At 34.5% G+C, this 17,389-nt stretch overlaps 1 protein-coding gene and 1 long non-coding RNA gene across 6 annotated transcripts in view; one reads left to right on the top strand and one right to left on the bottom strand.

The window, feature by feature from the left end:
* The window catches only part of OXR1 (oxidation resistance 1), a 567,726-nt gene that overhangs the window by 250,035 nt on the left and 300,302 nt on the right, over positions 1 to 17,389 (bottom strand). The gene's annotated exons all lie outside the window — the stretch shown is intronic.
* LOC141498094 (uncharacterized) overlaps positions 6,201 to 17,389 on the top strand; it is a 67,056-nt gene continuing 55,867 nt past the window's right edge. For both annotated transcript variants that reach the window (XR_012471555.1, XR_012471554.1), the window contains exon 1: positions 6,201 to 6,278. This is a non-coding gene — a long non-coding RNA (uncharacterized LOC141498094). The remainder of the gene's footprint in view (positions 6,279 to 17,389) is intronic.

Here is a 17,389-nt window from a genome sequence, read left to right as displayed (position 1 = left end):
TGAATTGGTTCAAAGAGAGAAGAGTATATATATATACATATATATATATATATATATATATGTATATATGTAGAGAGAAAGTATATACACATATATTCAAATATATATACATATATACATACATACATACATACATGCACACACAAACAAACTGAGTAGGGAAATCTCTATTATCCTTCAGGGAAATATGAGGAGAAGGGGCAAAAGGAAAGGGGTATAGTAAGGATAGAAGGGAAGGTAGCTTAAAGGAGGCAGTGGTCAGAAGCAAACAGACTTTAAATGAAGACTAGAATACACCTATTTCCAGAAGAAATCATAAAAAATTGGGAAAGTCTCACATGTTCCAAAATATTCAAAGCAGTTCTTTATGTTGTGGCAAAGGATTGGAAATTGAGAGGATGCCAATCAACTGCAAATTGGTTGAACAAGTTATGCTATATGAATATTATGGAATACTATTGTTCTATAAGAAACCATGAATGGTCAGACTCTAGAGAAGCATGGAATGAGTTACAGTATCTGGTCCTGAGCAAAGGGAGCAGAACCAAAAGAATATTGTATACATTAACAATTGTGAGATGATTGACCTTGATGGATGCTGCTCCTCTCAGTAGTTAAGAGAGCTAGGACAATCCTAATAGATTGGACAATACTATCCCCATCCAGAGGAAGAAAAGCAAAACAAAACAAAAATCCCCTTCAGAATCTGATGAACACTACATTCATTTTTTAAAAATTTCTCTTACTTACTTCTTTCCCTTAATCCTAATTCTCATATTGAAAATGACTGTAAATATGTTTAACATTTCCAACTGTTTGCTGCTGAGGGGAGGGAGGTGGGAAGGGAGGGTGGAAGGAAATTATGTAACTTAAAAATATACAAATGCATATGAATAAATATGAAAAAACTTGTAACATGTATTTGGAAAAATGAAATATCAATTTAAAAAAAAGGTAAATGAGAAGGGGAAATGTAAGGGACTGTTGTTTGTGAGAGTACTAAGAAACCTTTATAATCTGGTGTCCTCTAGCACCAGAGAATTGTTTTACTGGTTGATTGGAGAGTACCATGGGAGTGGGAGTGGACCAGGGACTGGGGAGGATATTTAAGCACTTGTATTTAGCTTAATAAATGAAGAACTTGGAGAACTTTTTATCTTTGTCTCTGGCCTCTTCAATGTTTGCCTGGGTAAGAATAAGCTAGTCGAGCAAGAACCTAACAAATGGCACCTGAACAGGGACACAAAATCTGATTGGAGTCCAGGATAAGGACCAGCAGATACAAGCAAGGAAAAAAGGACTTCCAGGTGACAGGTGACATCCCGGAGCAAAAGACTTTGGAGAGGTAACAGGTTGGTTGTTACCATGAGGCAGAATTAGGGATAAAAGGACAAGGGTGCTCAGTAACCCTTAAAAAGATTAGAGAATTTTTGAAAGTAGCAGACAATATCATTTTTCAAGAGGTCTCATTAAGTGTGGAAAAGTACTGCATGTAGAAGGCAAGGGACTTTGATTTTTTCCATTTAAGCCCTGGTTGTGTATATAGTGTTTCTCTCAATGAGACACATCCCATCTTTGAAAGTGAATATTTTGTCTTCACAGACCCAGTGAGACAAGTCCCTTCTAAACTTGCCATTGGTTTTTCCTCAGCAACTTCCCAGAAACTCAGAAAGAGGACTCTAAATAACATGAGTCCTCATCCTGAGCTAGTGACAAAACCGTGGACTGAGAACTTTCCAAATCTGAACACCATATATATGAGTCTGGAGAACAAAAGTCAAATGGTGACTGAGATACTGATGTTGAAGAACATGGAGTTGGTAAAGGGAGAAGGAAAGGCTCTTGAATGGAAGTATCTTTGTAGCTTCTTTCTCCTGGTCCCAAATAAAGTGCCTTTGATAAGGAACACAAACTCCACACTCATTTTGTTTAGGAAGAAACTCAGCAGACCAATAAAGACTATTAAAATTTCAAATGGAAGGGACTCTGTAGAGGCAGACAGGGCTGACATCAATCTAAAAAGTATCCTTTTTTGTTACATGAAGAAGGGAGTCTGTACAGATGGAAAATCTTTAGGTAGAACTCTTTTTCTCTCTTACTCTTTCAAAGGCTCTCTCTCATTCTCTGCCACCCCCACTTTCTGCAGAGGGAGGGGGGAGAGAGAAGGGAAATCTTCCTTTTTGGAACTTCGAAGTGCATGCTTCAGAACTTCGAAGTGGAGTGCATGCTTCACTGCAGGAAGGGTAGGATCCCCACTCCCCACCCCCAAAGACTTGTTTTAGAAATCAAGGTACCCCCAAGCCTTCTTCTTGGTTTGGGGAGGAGGGATTGGGCTATTACCATGTTTTTCTTAGGCTATTGATTGGGAAGCTTTGTAGTCAATTAGCTAAGAAAAAAGGGGAAGACTTTTTTTCTGGGACTGGGAAATTCAGATTTCATCTTTTGAATTAAGCCTGTGGCTATGGCTAATATCTCTGTAATAGAACAGTTAACTTTGAATTTTGTGAAGTTGTTTAAGAATGCATTCAATTTTTTTGATTGGTTATTTCAAGATGTTCATGAATATATATGAGGTTCCTCAAGAAATCCTGATTGGTTCCAAAAGTTATTTTCCTTGACTAGTCTTGATTGATGTGTTATGTGTATATAAGTGTATAGCTTTCACATCTCTCTACTGGCCTGGAGAGGTGGGAAAATGTTTCTATATTCTGGTACTAGCCAGGATATCAATCTCAGCTTGGTAAATGTATTTAAAGAGAGTTGTTTCTGTTCTTTGTGCGTGTGTGCGTGTGTGTGTGTGTGTGTGTGTGTGTGTGTGATTCAGAAGGAAATTATATTGGGATAAATGATATTTGTAGGACTTTGGGAATATTGAATCATATAATTATTTATTGATTTCTTTTGGGAAAGAGATATTTGTACTATATGATTTGTTTTGATGTTAAATTGATATAATTGCCAAACAATTACTTATGTTATATATTCTTTGTCTCATCTATAATTACATGTTTATGGTAAGGGAAATATCACAAATCATGACCCCCTCCTGGGATAAATCTGTGGATTCATGCATAATATAATGATGGAAATATTATTTTGTAAAATTTAATAACTCATGTTAATTGACTTGGATGCTTAGTTGTGTTTACTATTGTTCATTTGACATTTGTTTATACTGTTTCTGAACTTTTGTTTACAGTTTATGTGGCATCCATTCTATAACTGAATTAAGGAATTTCGCTGCACAAAACAAAAAGGGGGATTTGTAAGGGACTGTTCTTTGGAGAGTACTAAGTAAACCTTTATCACCTGGTGTCCTCTAGCATTAGAGCATTGTTTTACTGGTTGATTGGAGAATGCCATGGGAATGGGAGTGGACTAGGGACTGGGGAGGATATTTAAACACTTGTATTTGGCTTAATAAATGGAGAACTTTTATCTTTTTCTCTGGCCTTTTCAATGTTTGCCTGGGTAAGGATAAGCTTGTCTAGCAGGAATTTAACAGGGAAAAAAAGAATAGGATACAAAGAGAAAGAAAAAGATAAACAGAGAAAAATAGGCCAGAGAAAAATCAGAGTAATCATAAATGTAATGTGAATGGGATGATTTCATGCATAAAACTGAAGTAAATAGAAGAATGGATAAGATACTAGAATCCAACAATATGTTATTTACAAGAGATACACTTGAAATAGAAAGACATACATAGAATTAAAATAAGAGACTGGAGTAGAATATATTATGCTTTCCCTCAGGCTAAAAAAAAGACAGGGGTAGTAATCACGATCTCAGCAAAAGCAAAAGCAAACGCAAAAATAGACCTAATTAAGAGATAATCAAGGGAACTGCATTTTATCAAAAAGTACCACGGACAATGAAATAATAACAGTATTAAATATATAAGTACTAAATATATTAAATTCTTGAAGGAAAATTTAAATGAATTTTAGGAGACAATAGACAATAAAACTATACTAGTTCTCTTAGAACTAGAGAAATTTAACTAAAAAATAAGTAAGAAATAAATTAAGGAGATGAACAGAATTTCAGAAAAGTTAGACATGATAGATGCCTGGAGAAAATTGAATGGGAATAGAAAGAAATGTACCTTTTTCTTTTAGCTGTAAATGACACCAAGACCTCACATACAAATGCAGAAAAGCATAAATATCCAATGCACTTTTTTGAGAGCATAATGCAGAAAAAATTACATTTGATAAAGAACCTTGGGGACAGATTAAAAATTAATTGGAAATTAAAATTTAATCCTAAAAACAGGCAAAGATGCTGCTTATCATTATTATTCAATATTGTACTAGTAATGCTAATAATAGCATTATAACAAGAAAAAGAAATTGAAGAAATAAAAACAGGCAATGAGGAAGGAACACTATTACTTATTACAGATTATATGATGATATGCTTAGAGAACCATAAAGAACCAAATAAAAATCTAGATGAAACAATGAACAACTTTAGCAAAGCTGCAGGATAAGTAAACCCCCATAGATTATCAACATTTCTATATGTTAACCAAAACTCATCATAAAAAGTTAGGAAAAAGAATTCCATTTAAAAGAACAGAGAGAGAATAAAATACTTGGGAATCGATTTAACAAGATGTAATCAGGGATTAAGTGAATATACACATACAAAACACTTTTTTACACAAATAAAGAAGGATCTAAACTATTAGAGAAATATTAATTGTTCATGAGTGGGCTGAGCCAATATAATAAAAATGACAATTCTACCTAAATCAGTACCACACCAATCAAATTACCAAAGAATTATTTTTTAAAGCTAGAAAAAATGATAACAAAATCCATTTGGAAGAATAAAAAATAAAGAATATCAAGGTAAAAAATGAAAAAGATGTAAAGGAAAGTAGCCTAGCAATGTCAGATTTCAAACTATATTACAAACTAGTGATCATCAAAACAATATGGCACTGGATAGGAAATAGAATGGTAGATCAATGTCATATCTTAGGTAAAGTATATAGAATACTAAAATTCACTATGTTTAAAAAGAAGCAGATCTTTTTGTGGTGGCAAAGAATTAGAAATTGAAGGGGTGCCCAACAATTGGGATATGACTGGACAAATTGTGGTATGTGATTATGATTAAACACTTTTGTTCTATAAGAAATCACTAGTGTGATGGTTTCAGAAAAAGCTGTGAAGACTTATATAAACTGATGTAAAGTGAAATGAGCAAAACCAGAATACTGTACTTAGCAATAGCAATATTGCAATGATGATCAAGTTAGCTACTCTGATCAATATAATGATCCAAGACAATTCTAAAGGTCTCATGATGAAAAAATGTTGTCTACCTCTGGAGAGAAAAATGATGAATTCTGAATAAATATGGAAGCATATTTTTAAAAATTTTACTTATATTCATTGCTTCCCCCCAACATGGCTAATATGGAAATATGTTTTATGTGTCTTCACACGTGTAATGGATATCATATTGTCTATCTTAATCGATTAAGGAAGGTAGTAAGGAGTAGGAGAGAATTTAGAACTCAAAATTTTTTAAAAAATGAAAATAAAAGAAAATGAAATATTAAAAAAATAATTAGAAATACCTTAAGCTGTTAGACATTAAGTACCAAATAAGTTATTATTCTTTGGTTTTAAAGGTGAATTTGTTCCCTTCATCCATTTCTTCATATTCATGATTCAACATTATGCTGGAGTAGAAAGAATTCTTGATTTGGAATGGGAAGACTATATTTGGATCCTGGCTCAAGTCATTTAAGTTCTCTCTGATTCATTTCCTTATCTATTAAATGAGGAGATTATTTTAGATGACCCCTCAGGTATTTCTCATTTCTTAATCTATAATCTTATGAACTTCTTAAGAAACACTTATCAATTCATTTTTATGTTCACATTTCAAGCTAAACTTTATAGTGAATGCTTAAGAATTGGTCTGAGTATTATTATTTCTTACTAAGTAGTATTCTGACTAGGAGACTTGAATATTCTTTCATTCAATTCAATAATCATTAATAAAGCTTCCATTATGTGCCGAGATAGAAAAAAGAAAAACAATTTCTGTTCTCAAAGAACTTGCACACTAATGGAGGAAGACAAAAATGCAGAAGGAAGTTGAAAGGGGGGCAAGGGAGTTCACCAAGGGGTACATATTGTGGGGTTATATTTTCTTGGTTGTGAAGAGTGTTTTGAGGAATCAAAACTCAACAGAGCTGGTGATGGAGAGTGGATAGTTATCGAGAAAATTCGGGTCCTGGACTCTCTATAAAGGTAAATTTGGGGAAGAATTTAGTGTTTTTACCCTCATGTTTTCCAATCAGAATGAAGCTGAGAAGATGGTGAGCTAATATACTGAGCTAATATACTAATATACTAAAAATATTGAGCTAATCAGCATGAATGGAAATTCATTATACAAACTACAACAAAAAAACCCCAAACCAAATCATAACTACAGAATTTATAAGAAATGATTTGTTGACAATAAATAGGCTAGGAATGATGATCATTCCCTGACTAAAATGAGATGATTTTTAGCCCAGTCTTAAATTAAGCAAACAACTTACTTATATAGAATGAGTTTATAATTTGCTTGGTATAAAACAAGCATTTAAAATAATGGCTAACATTTATATAGTCCTTTAATGCCCGCAATGTTGTTTACAAACATCCTGTTTAATCCTCACAGCAACTCTGGGAGAGAGGAACTATTATTATTGGTCCCATTTAAAAAAATTGACACTAACAGAGTTTAAATGATTTACCCAGAGTCTCACAACTAGGGCTGGAACCTGTGTTTTAACTTAGTTCTATCTGGACACAAGGTCCAATATTCCATCTACTGAGGCTCCAAGCTGCCAAGTGAGGGATTAAAGTGAGAAATAGAAAGGATCCCAAGGTACCCAATTGTGTTCATCTAAAATGCCATTCATACTGAATTATTCCTTTTGAATTATAAATAATGGTATTACTTTGGCTTTGTCAATTCACTTTTAATAATCTCTGAATAGCTTTGCTACATATTATCTGCATTATCTTGTGTAAGACTCTCTTGGCCTTGGAACCCTCAACTATTAAAATAGGAAGATTTGATTAAAATAATCCCTAATGCCCTTTCCAAAAATAAAATTCTATAATCCTGTGAAACATAAAGTCCTAATGATTTTAACTACAGATTTCTGTACATACTCTATTCTCAATGAATTATAAATGATCAGTACTGACTGTGAAATAAGGACGCTTATTTATAGCTTTCTAATCAGCAATTAGCAACTGGTGAAAACATGTTCACAGAAGCATTGAGTATTTTTGTTCTTTGACTGAAGACACTGGACAGAGGGAAACTTAGAATTTGACATACAAAATAATTCATAGATACAAGATCCAAGCTGATGGATACAATAGTGATTAATTACTGAACATTTCATGTTATGTGTCTAGCACTATGTTAAGTTCATTACAATTATGATCAATTCTAGGAGATAGGGGCTATTAATATTCATTTTGCAGAGAAGAATGCTGAGGCAAACTGAGGATGAATGATTTGCCCAGGGTAATATAGCTACTTAAGTATCTGACATTGGATTTGGTTTCCTGACTCCAAGCCTAATACTCCCCTATTTCACCACCCAGCTTATGTATGTGAATAAGCATTTTTATAGCACTTATAGAGACATAAAACACATAAACATTTATAGAGAAAAGTAACATGACTCTATATGTGATCATATAGAGGCTAGGTCCTATGACTAGGTTAAAAAAAACAAAAACAAAAAACTTCAGAAAGTAGTTGTATAACTCCATTTAGGATTTGTAGTCCATCTAATTTTTAATATACTATTTTTATTCCCCCCCATTTACATGTTAAAGCAATTTTTTTTAACATTTAAAAATGTTTTCAGTTTCCATTTTTAAAAAGGACCTGAAGTAGCTTACATTTAAACACTGATAAAACAAGACACTTAAAAATAAAAGCAAAGACTAGTTAAAAGCAGCAGTGACACAGATGTGAACAGGCACTTGGGATGAGTTGGTTACTGTTTTTGAACACTGAATTTAGCTCTGTGTCTCTTGGAAGATAAGACATAAAGGAGAACACATTGAGTTACATAATTTCCACTGTGAGATAAAAAAGAAAGTTACAAGTTCACTCCAAAAGAAAAAAACAACTTTCTTTTTCACACTGAAGTCTGGGAGGAATGTATCATGGATAACAAAATGGGCAATGTGTTTGGCCAAAGGTATTGGATTCTTAACTCAATTCTTAATTTTTCTAGGGAACAAGGATAATATGGATCCAGGTCTTGTGATTAAGTCAGGGATAGAATTTGGAGATGCTAATAGGGGAAAAAACTAACATTCAGCTGATTCTCTTGAACCTTAGTTGTTTCAGGAGAGTCTTCATCAAGTGCTGAATCAAAGTCAACACATTGATGAATTCTGATTGTGGGAAGTGCCAGGATTCTGTGAACATTTTTTTTTTAAATTATAGAGGTGTCCATAGTTTAGATGCTAGACCTAAGAAAGGGAGCACAACTGCACTACTCCTTTCTTCATAATGTTGCTGCAGGATAGTGCTGACCAATTTCTAACCTTGTATTGTTGGAATCCTACCAAGTCCCCTGGGCAGCTAGGTGGCATGGTGGATAGAGTAGTGGGTCTGGAAGCAGGAAGACTCATCTTCCTGAGTTCAAATCTTGCTTCAGACACTTAGAAGTTCTGTATCCTGGTCAAACCATTTAACTCTGATTGCCTCAGTTTCCTCATTTGTAGAATGAGCTAGAGATTGAAATGGCAAACCACTCCAGTAATGTTTGCCAAGAAAACCCCACATGGGGTCAAGAAGAGTTAAACAGGATAGAAATGATAACAACCAAGTCTCCTGCCAACCCACTGCCTATATGGGAGTTAAAGTTCCAAGGGTCTTTCTCTAGAGCCAGTTCCCTATTTCCTACACTGTACACCGACCTTTCCAATATTATTCAGCAAATCCTCTGCCCCTTCTCTTACTTGTACTCTATCTTTTCCAAACCATAGACCTGATTTACCTCAATCATTACTCTCTTCTACTCCCACTGAATGGGGCTAGAAGAAATTCCACAACAGTCTACAGACATATTACATATTATTAAGTCATACATGTAATATTATATATTACCTATTATATACATTGTCTATATATTATTATGTAATATTATACATTACATATTATATATATTGTCTAGATATATAACAAATTCATATTAACCAACTTCAATTGAGCCCTTGTTACAGCCATGGCAGTGCTTTCATTTCTCTTTTACTGGTTCCCTATCTTATTCCTGAAAGAAAACTATTTCCTTTCCCTTCCTTCTATACCTCTTTCTACCTACCTACCTATCTTAGATGAGGACGTTACTTCTTTATTGAATAAATAGAGGCTACTTCCTCTTTTTTCTCTTTTTTTTCCCCGCTCAAAACCCCTTGACATCATATTTCAATCTCTCCTCCAAAATCAGACAAAGAGCTTCTTGCCAAGGTTAATGCCTCTAAATGTGTTTTTGACTTCATCTTTTCTCATCTTCTGTGGGTTAAAAGACAGTACAAAAGCAATAGGACTACTAGAGCTAGAACAACAATCTTTTTTTCCATTAGTTTACCTTTATTTGTTAGGAATTTATTTACAGTCATTCCTTTCATATTATAGGGGCTAGGGGCCCCTGAAAATCTGCTTAAAATTTAATTAAAATTGCTAAATCAGAAAGGGTCTGGAGAAAGCTTAATTTTACATTAGACTATTATCTCAAACCAAATGCTGAGATTTACACCCAAATGTAAAAATTGGGATTAGGATTGTGAATAACAATGACCTTATCTCACTAAAACCAAGTGAGATAAAATTTGTCAAAATCCTTAGGACAATGCTCAGGTTGTAAATCTCTACATAAATATTTTAAACCCTCTTCTTTTCCTTGTTTATCAGTTTCTGTATTCATTCATTCATTCATTCATTTACTTATTTTAGGTTTTTACAAGGCAAATGGAGTTAAGTGGCTTGCCCAAAGCCACAGGGCTAGGTAATTATTAAGTGTCTGAGACTGGATTTGAACCCAGGTACTTCTGACTCCAGGGCCAGTGCTTTATCCACTGTGCCACCTAGCCACCCCCTGGATTTATTTTTTAAAGACTTTCCAATCTTTCCCAATAGGACTGGTTGACACCTTTAGTTATAGCAACAAACCTGCAGTTTAGTGTTTCTAGGTTAATTATCTTTTCTCTTTGACTTCTACTGGATCCCCAATTCGTATAATTGTATTTTTAGAGTTAGATATTCCCAAAATTATCTCTAGTTTAAGCAATGAAATGAATATGAACCAGAACAAAAGGTACCTAGACTTTATGATATATAACCTACTTCCCTTTGACTTGTTATTGAAAAAAAGGGGAATCTAGGTGGTGTAGAGGACAGAGCACTGGTCATTAAGTCAGGAAGACCTGAGTTCAAATCCAGCCTCCGAAAGTAACTAGCTGTGTGACCTTGGACAAGTTACTTCACCCTGACTGCCTCATATTTAGAGCTATCTCCAGTGGTCCTGATTCAAATCTAGTCACAGATGGATCCCAAAGGGAAAGTGAATCTGGTGACTTAGCACAGTCTTTACTCAAATCTAATTCACATGCATGTCATGGCATCATTTCCCTAATATCATGGCTTTTCCCTAAAGATTTTATCCAATGCTCAGATCAGACACTTGAGTATTCTTTTGCTCTTTTCATTGAGTTATTCAGTCCAGTTCAACTCTTCATAACCCTGTGGCCCACAGCACACCAGGCCCTTCTGTCTTCCACTACTTCCTGAAATTTGTCTAAGCTCATGTTCCTTGCCTCTATGACTTTATCACCTGACAAACACCTTCTCAGCTTTTGTCTTCAATTTTTTCCCAACATCAGAGTCTTTTTCAATGAGTCTTGTCTTCTCATTACGTAGCTCACATATTTAAGCTTTAGTTTCAGCATTCAACCTTCCCATGAATTCCCAGAATTAATTTAAATATTGTCTAAATTGATCTCCTTACTGTCCAAGGGACTCTTCTCCAGCACACAATTCTGTGGCACACAGTTTTCCTAACAGTCCTAACAGTTTTCCAGTACATTGCTACTAGAAAAAAATCAGCTTTGCCTAAATGGACCTTTATTGGCAAGGTCATCTCTGCTTTTTAGTATTCTGCCCAGATTTGTCATAATTTTCCTTCCAAGGGGCAAGTATCTTTTTATTTCATGGCTGTAATCACCATCTGCAATGATCTTTGAGCTCAAGAAAATAAAATCTGACATGTCTCCATTACTAGTTCCATTATTTTCCAGGAAGTAACGGGACTAGTTGCCAAGAACTTAGCTTCAAGTTACTTGCCACATTTTGTTATGAACACACAGTCAAAGGCTTTAATGTAGTCAGTGAAGAGAAGTGGATGTTTTTCTATTACCTTCCTTGTTTTCTTCACAAACTACTAAATATTGGCAATTTGGTCTTAAGTTCCTCTGCCTCTTCAAAATTCAGCCTGGATTTTTCGTAATTCTAAGTTCACACTTCATATATTGATGAAGCCTATCATGCAGAATCTTAATCATCACCATGCTGGTATGTACTCATAAGTACTGATGAGTACTTATGTTTGCTAATTTGAACATTCATTGGGATTGCCCTTCTTTAGGTATGAAATGTGAATCGATCTTTTTCCTAGTCAGTGACCACTGTTGAGTCTTCCAAATTTGTTAGCATATTGAGTATAGTACTTTAACAGCATTGTCTTTTGGGATTTTAAATACCTCAGTTCAATCATTTCCACTAGTCTTACTGTTAGCAATTCATTCTTAGGTACACTTAACTTTATTCTCCAGGTTGTCTGGCACACACACCGTAACCATACTATCATGATTATTGATGGTGTTAAGTTTTTTCTAATATTGTTCTTCTGTATATTCTTGCTACTTTTTCTTAATCTCTTCTACTTCTGTTAAGTCCCATTGCTTTTTGTCTTTTATCGTGCCCATGTTTGCATGAAACTTCCCCTTGATATCTCTAATTTTCTTGAAGGGATTTTCTGGTCTTTCCCATTCTGTTATTTTCTTCTATTTCTTTGTATTGCTCACTTAAGAAAATCTTATTTCTCCTCACAACTCTTGAGAATTCTGTATTCATTTGAGCATATCTTTCCCCTTCCCCTTTTCTCTTCATTTTCCTTCTTTTCTCAGCTATATGAAACCTCATCAGATAGCTATTTTGCTTTCTTGCTCTTCTTTTTCTTTGGGATGTTTTTGTTGCTGCCTCCTCTATGAACTTTTGTCCATAGTTCTTCAGGTACTCTATCAAAACTAATCCTTTAAATCTATTTATCACTTCCACTTTATATTCATTAGGGACATTTTTTAGGGTATACAATATATAGGCTGATGATTTCCCCAATTTTTTCCATTTAAGTCTGAATTGTGCAATAAGAAGCTCATGATCTGAGCCATAATCAGTTCCAGGTCTTCTTTTGACTGACCAAATTGAGCTTCTTCATCTTTGGCTGCAAAGTACATAATTATTCTGATTTCTATATTTCTATATTGACCATCTGATAATATCCATGTATAGAGTTGTCTTTTTTTTCCACAAAACTCTGTTAGTCTTTGTGTTGCTTCATTATGTATTCCAAGGTCAAACTTGCCTATTATTCCAACTAAATTTTTTATTTCCTACATTAACATTACAATCTGTTATGTTGAATTTGATATCTTTTTTAAAATGTTATTTTTAGAATTATGTTGCAAATTTTCAAAGAATCGATCAACTTTGGCCTCTTTGGCATTAGTTGTTGGTTCACATATTACATTTAGTATTATATAAAGCTGAACAGTTTTACTTTGGATTTGAATAGATATCATTTTGTCTTTTTTTTAGATTATACCCTAGTACAGCTTTTTCTCACCCTTTTATTGACTATGAGGACTATCCCATTTCTTCTAAGGGATTCTTGCCCATAGTCATATATGTTGCTGTTGTTATTTATCCTTCATTCTCAAAGGAAAAACATGACATCAGGGATGTGATGCTATGACATAAAAATGAAATGAATTGGATTTAAATGAGGGAGGATTTTCTTCAGAGTCAACTGAGTCTAATGGTCAGATATAGACAGATGGAAATGACTTTCTTGAATTAAATTCACTAATTTCTGTTCATTTAAGTTCACTGTCACTTAAGTTAATGATGTATATTTTTTTTTACCACATCCAGATTACATTGGTTCATAGATCCTAAATTACAGGACTCTATGAAATATAGATCTTTACAACATTGAATTTTCCTTTCATTACTAAATATCTGCAGTTGAGCTTCTTATTAGTTTCATACTTTCAGAGATACTTATAGTCATTCTCCATTGTTGGACACCTTTCGACCTGAGGGGCTTATCTTTCAGTATCTTATATGCTGTCATTTTAATACTTTCAATAAGGTTTTCTTTGCAAAGATAATAGAATGGTATGCCATTTCCTCCTCCAGTGGATTAGCAATGTAAGGCATACCTTGTAGTTTCATTGAACTTCGTAAACTCTACTGCCACAATATGGCAGTGGCTCCTGCCTTTCAGCTAGTTTGGGACCCACCTAATTAAGCTATCAGCCCACATGTCTTCAGGTTTTCCCAAGAATAACATGAGATGCTTTGTCAGCCATTTTGTTAAAATCTAGGTAAACTGTATTCATAGTATGGTCTACCAGTGTATTGACTCCTTCAAAAAGAAAGGAAGGAAGGAAGGAAGGAAGGAAGGAAGGAAGGAAGGAAGGAAGGGAGGGAGGGAGGGAGGGAGAGAGAAAACAAAGAAAGGAAGGAAAGAAGAGAAGAAAGGAAGGAAGGAAGGAAGGAAGGGAGAGAGGAAAGAAGGAAGGGAAAAAGAGAGAGAGAGTTTGAGAGAGAGAGAAAGGAAGTCTGGTAAAGACTATTCTTGATGAAGTAAAGCTGGCTGACTCTTGTGATTGCTACTTCGTTTAGTAAATATTCACTAGTGATAGCTTTGATTATACATCCTAGAATTTTTCCAAGAGTTGAAATCAAGTTCACCTTTCTCAATTTTCAGACTTTTTCTTCCCCTTTATGAAACCTGAATTTTTCCTGGATCCAGGCTTACTTCTACACTATTATTTTTCAAAATTTTTCATTGATTACTAATAGTGGTCCAACACTCATATATGTCTATCCTTTTAGTCAAGGTTATGGTTCCTTTGAACCTTTTGAGTTAAACTCCTTCAGGCTCTCTTACAAATATTTCTCAGCTCTGGGCTATCTAAGGACTATTTCAAACAAAAAATGAAATATGACCTAAATAGTTGCCCATTATCTCTGTTATCTGTTTTCATTTTCTCACCCATAACAAAAAAAGATCCTATCCCTTCTTTGAACATGTTTCACTCAATATAACTAGGAAAAAAAATCTTTGATTTTGTCTATTATCTTCTGCATTCCCTCCCCATCCCCCCCTCCAGTTTTAGTGGATAAGTGTTAGCTCTCCTGATGCTCTTCTTATAAAAGAATCATTTATTCCTACAGAGAAGAATATTTATCTTCCTGTTAACCTGAACTGGAAAGCTTATATTCAGTTCATCTAGTAGCAATACCAAATTATTTAAAAGACAAGTTAAATAGAAGTTAAAACACAGCTTTACTTTATGTCATTTAGAACTGGAATTTTTATCTGTCAAAAGCTGGTTCCTGCCCATTTTGATTTTGGCAGCAGTATTATGACAAAGGCTTTAAAGAAACATTAATAAGCTGAGATCTATATTGATGCTATTCAGCTTGATCTGTAGGCCATCTGTCTACAGAGTCAAAGACTCAACAGAGATTGATGGAGGCTGTGAAAAGTCTTAAATTGTTCTTAACAGTTTTCTCAGTGAGATAAAACAATATAGCAATGATCAATAGTGAAGTAGTTATATCTAAAATTGCCTACTCCTTTTAAGAGATATTAGACTGAGTTATACAATCCTGCAATATACTGAAAATAAAAATGGTCATAGATTTTTAAGGGACTGCCTAGAAAATTAATTAACCTATAATTTGAAGGAAGTGGTAGATTTCTTTTTATAAAGCAGACCAGCACTGGTCTACAGTATTTTTTCCTAAAATTTGTTTTCATACCAAATGTCAGAAACTTATATATAAATTCTTTGATAGATACACACTCTCTTAAATATGGATAATTCTTTCACTTTTTCATGAGTATTCTTGTCCATGGCCTTTCATGATTCCATCTACCCATCACATCCTCTGCTTTCCCCTTTTCCTTTTGCATTCAATCTTTCCTGATATCAGGACCTTTTCTCAAAGAGTTTTGTCTTGTCATTATGTAGCCCATGTATTAAGCTTCAGTTTCAATATTTTACCTTCCAATGAAGTCTGATTTATTTTATTTAAATATTGAAATAAATATTCATATATAACAATATTAATGTAATATAATATAAAATAGCATAATATATGATGTATATATCATAATACAGAAAGATGTAATATAAATAGAAAATATATCATATAATATATTCTAATGTAACCTAACAAACTATATCAAATTCCCTTTCTATCTTGAATTTATCTTTCTTCACGTTTAGCCTTCTACCTTCTTGCCTGGATAATCTTTCTGATATACTGATCTGATCATTCTCTTGGGATGAGAAGGTGTAAAAGAGTTTTTGATCTTAATCAGTAGAGGAAATACTCACTTCAGAAATATCACATGACCCACCTTGGTAAGGTATGATAGGATGGCAATCAATCAACTACAGTTTATTAACTACCTACTATGTGCCAATCACTGGAAATATAATAAAAGGCAAAAACAATTCCTGCTTTCAAGAAGCTCATAGTCTAATGCCATGGGGAGGAGGAAGCAGTTTACAAATGACTTTATTCAAATAAGGATAAAATAAATTGCAGATATATAAGAGACAACCCAATGGAGAAAGCTCTTGGGAACTTCACAAGGAAATGATGGTAGCCAGGATGTGAAGAAGAAGAAGAAGAAGAAAGGGAGCAGAAATTTCAGGAATGGGAGATGGTCAGTGGAAATACCTGGATTTGGGAGAATTGTCTTTAAGAAGCAGGAAAGAGATTAGAGACACTGGATTGCAGAACATGTGGGGAAGGGTAGTGGAAAAAGAATGAAGACTTGATAAGGGCTAGGTTATGAAGAATTTGAAAACTCAGACAGATGATTTTATATTTAGAGTGGTTGGTCAAATGGTCAGATTTGTGCTTTAAGAAAATCAGTTTAACAGCTGAGTGAAGAATGGACTAGAGTGGAGTGAGACTTAAGGAGAAGAGATCTCCCAGAGGATATTGCAATAATCCAGGTATGAGGAGATGAGAGTTTACATCAGGGTTGTTGTGGTAGTGTCAGATGAGGGAAGGGGGCACAAAGAAAGAGGGTATGGAGGTAGATATGGCAGTACTTAACAACTAATTGGATATGACAGGATGAGAGATAGTGTAAGGAGGTTGTGATCCTGAGTAACTGGGAAGATGGTGGAGTCCTTGAGAGCAACAGAAAAGTTAGGAAGGGAGATGGTTTTGGGGGAAGCTAATGAGTTTCCTTTCGGACATGTTGAGTTAAGATATCCATGAGACATCTTATGTTCTAGATGTCCAGTAGGAAGTTGGAGATGAGAGATTCAAGTTCAGGAGATAGGATAAGATTGGATAAACAGCTTTGAGAATCATCTTCAAAGATGTATCCATGGGAGCTGATGGGTTCAACAAATGAAATGGTATAGAGGGAAAAGAAAGGTTCAGGACAGAACCTTGGCAGACACTCACAGTTAGTGGATTTGACCTCGATAAGACCCAGTAAAATACTCTAAGAAGTAATTAGATAGATAGGAGTAGAACCAAAAGGGAGTGGTAGTGTCATAAAAATCTAGAATCAAGAGAGTATCAAAGAGAGGAGAGCTATCAATAGTATCAAAGCCTGCAAGAAAGATAATTGAGAGAAGACTATTGGATTTGCTAATTAAGAGAACACTGATCATTTTGGACAGGGATGTTTCAGTGGAATAATACAGAAGCTTCTCTGTAGAGATTTTAGTAGAAAGGGAAAAAAGAAGGAGAGAAAAGACTATAGACAGCTACAAGGAATTTAGCCACAAAAGGGAAGACAGATATAGAATGATAGCTAGTAGGGGATGGATGCCAGTGAATATTTTCCATGGTTGGGGAAAACATGAACATGTTTAGAGGCAGCAGGGAAGCAGCCAGTAGGTAACCAGAGAGTGAAGATTAGGGAGAGAATGGAGATGATTGAAGCATCAATCTGCTGCAAAAAAGAAAGGGAATGGTATCACTTGTACATAGATGTACAATGTAA

The sequence above is a fragment of the Macrotis lagotis genome, chromosome X (assembly GCF_037893015.1).
Source record: "Macrotis lagotis isolate mMagLag1 chromosome X, bilby.v1.9.chrom.fasta, whole genome shotgun sequence".
Lineage (NCBI taxonomy): Eukaryota > Metazoa > Chordata > Mammalia > Peramelemorphia > Peramelidae > Macrotis > Macrotis lagotis.
Note: the sequence above shows the minus strand (reverse complement) of the source record. Positions and strands in the feature narration are given on the sequence as shown.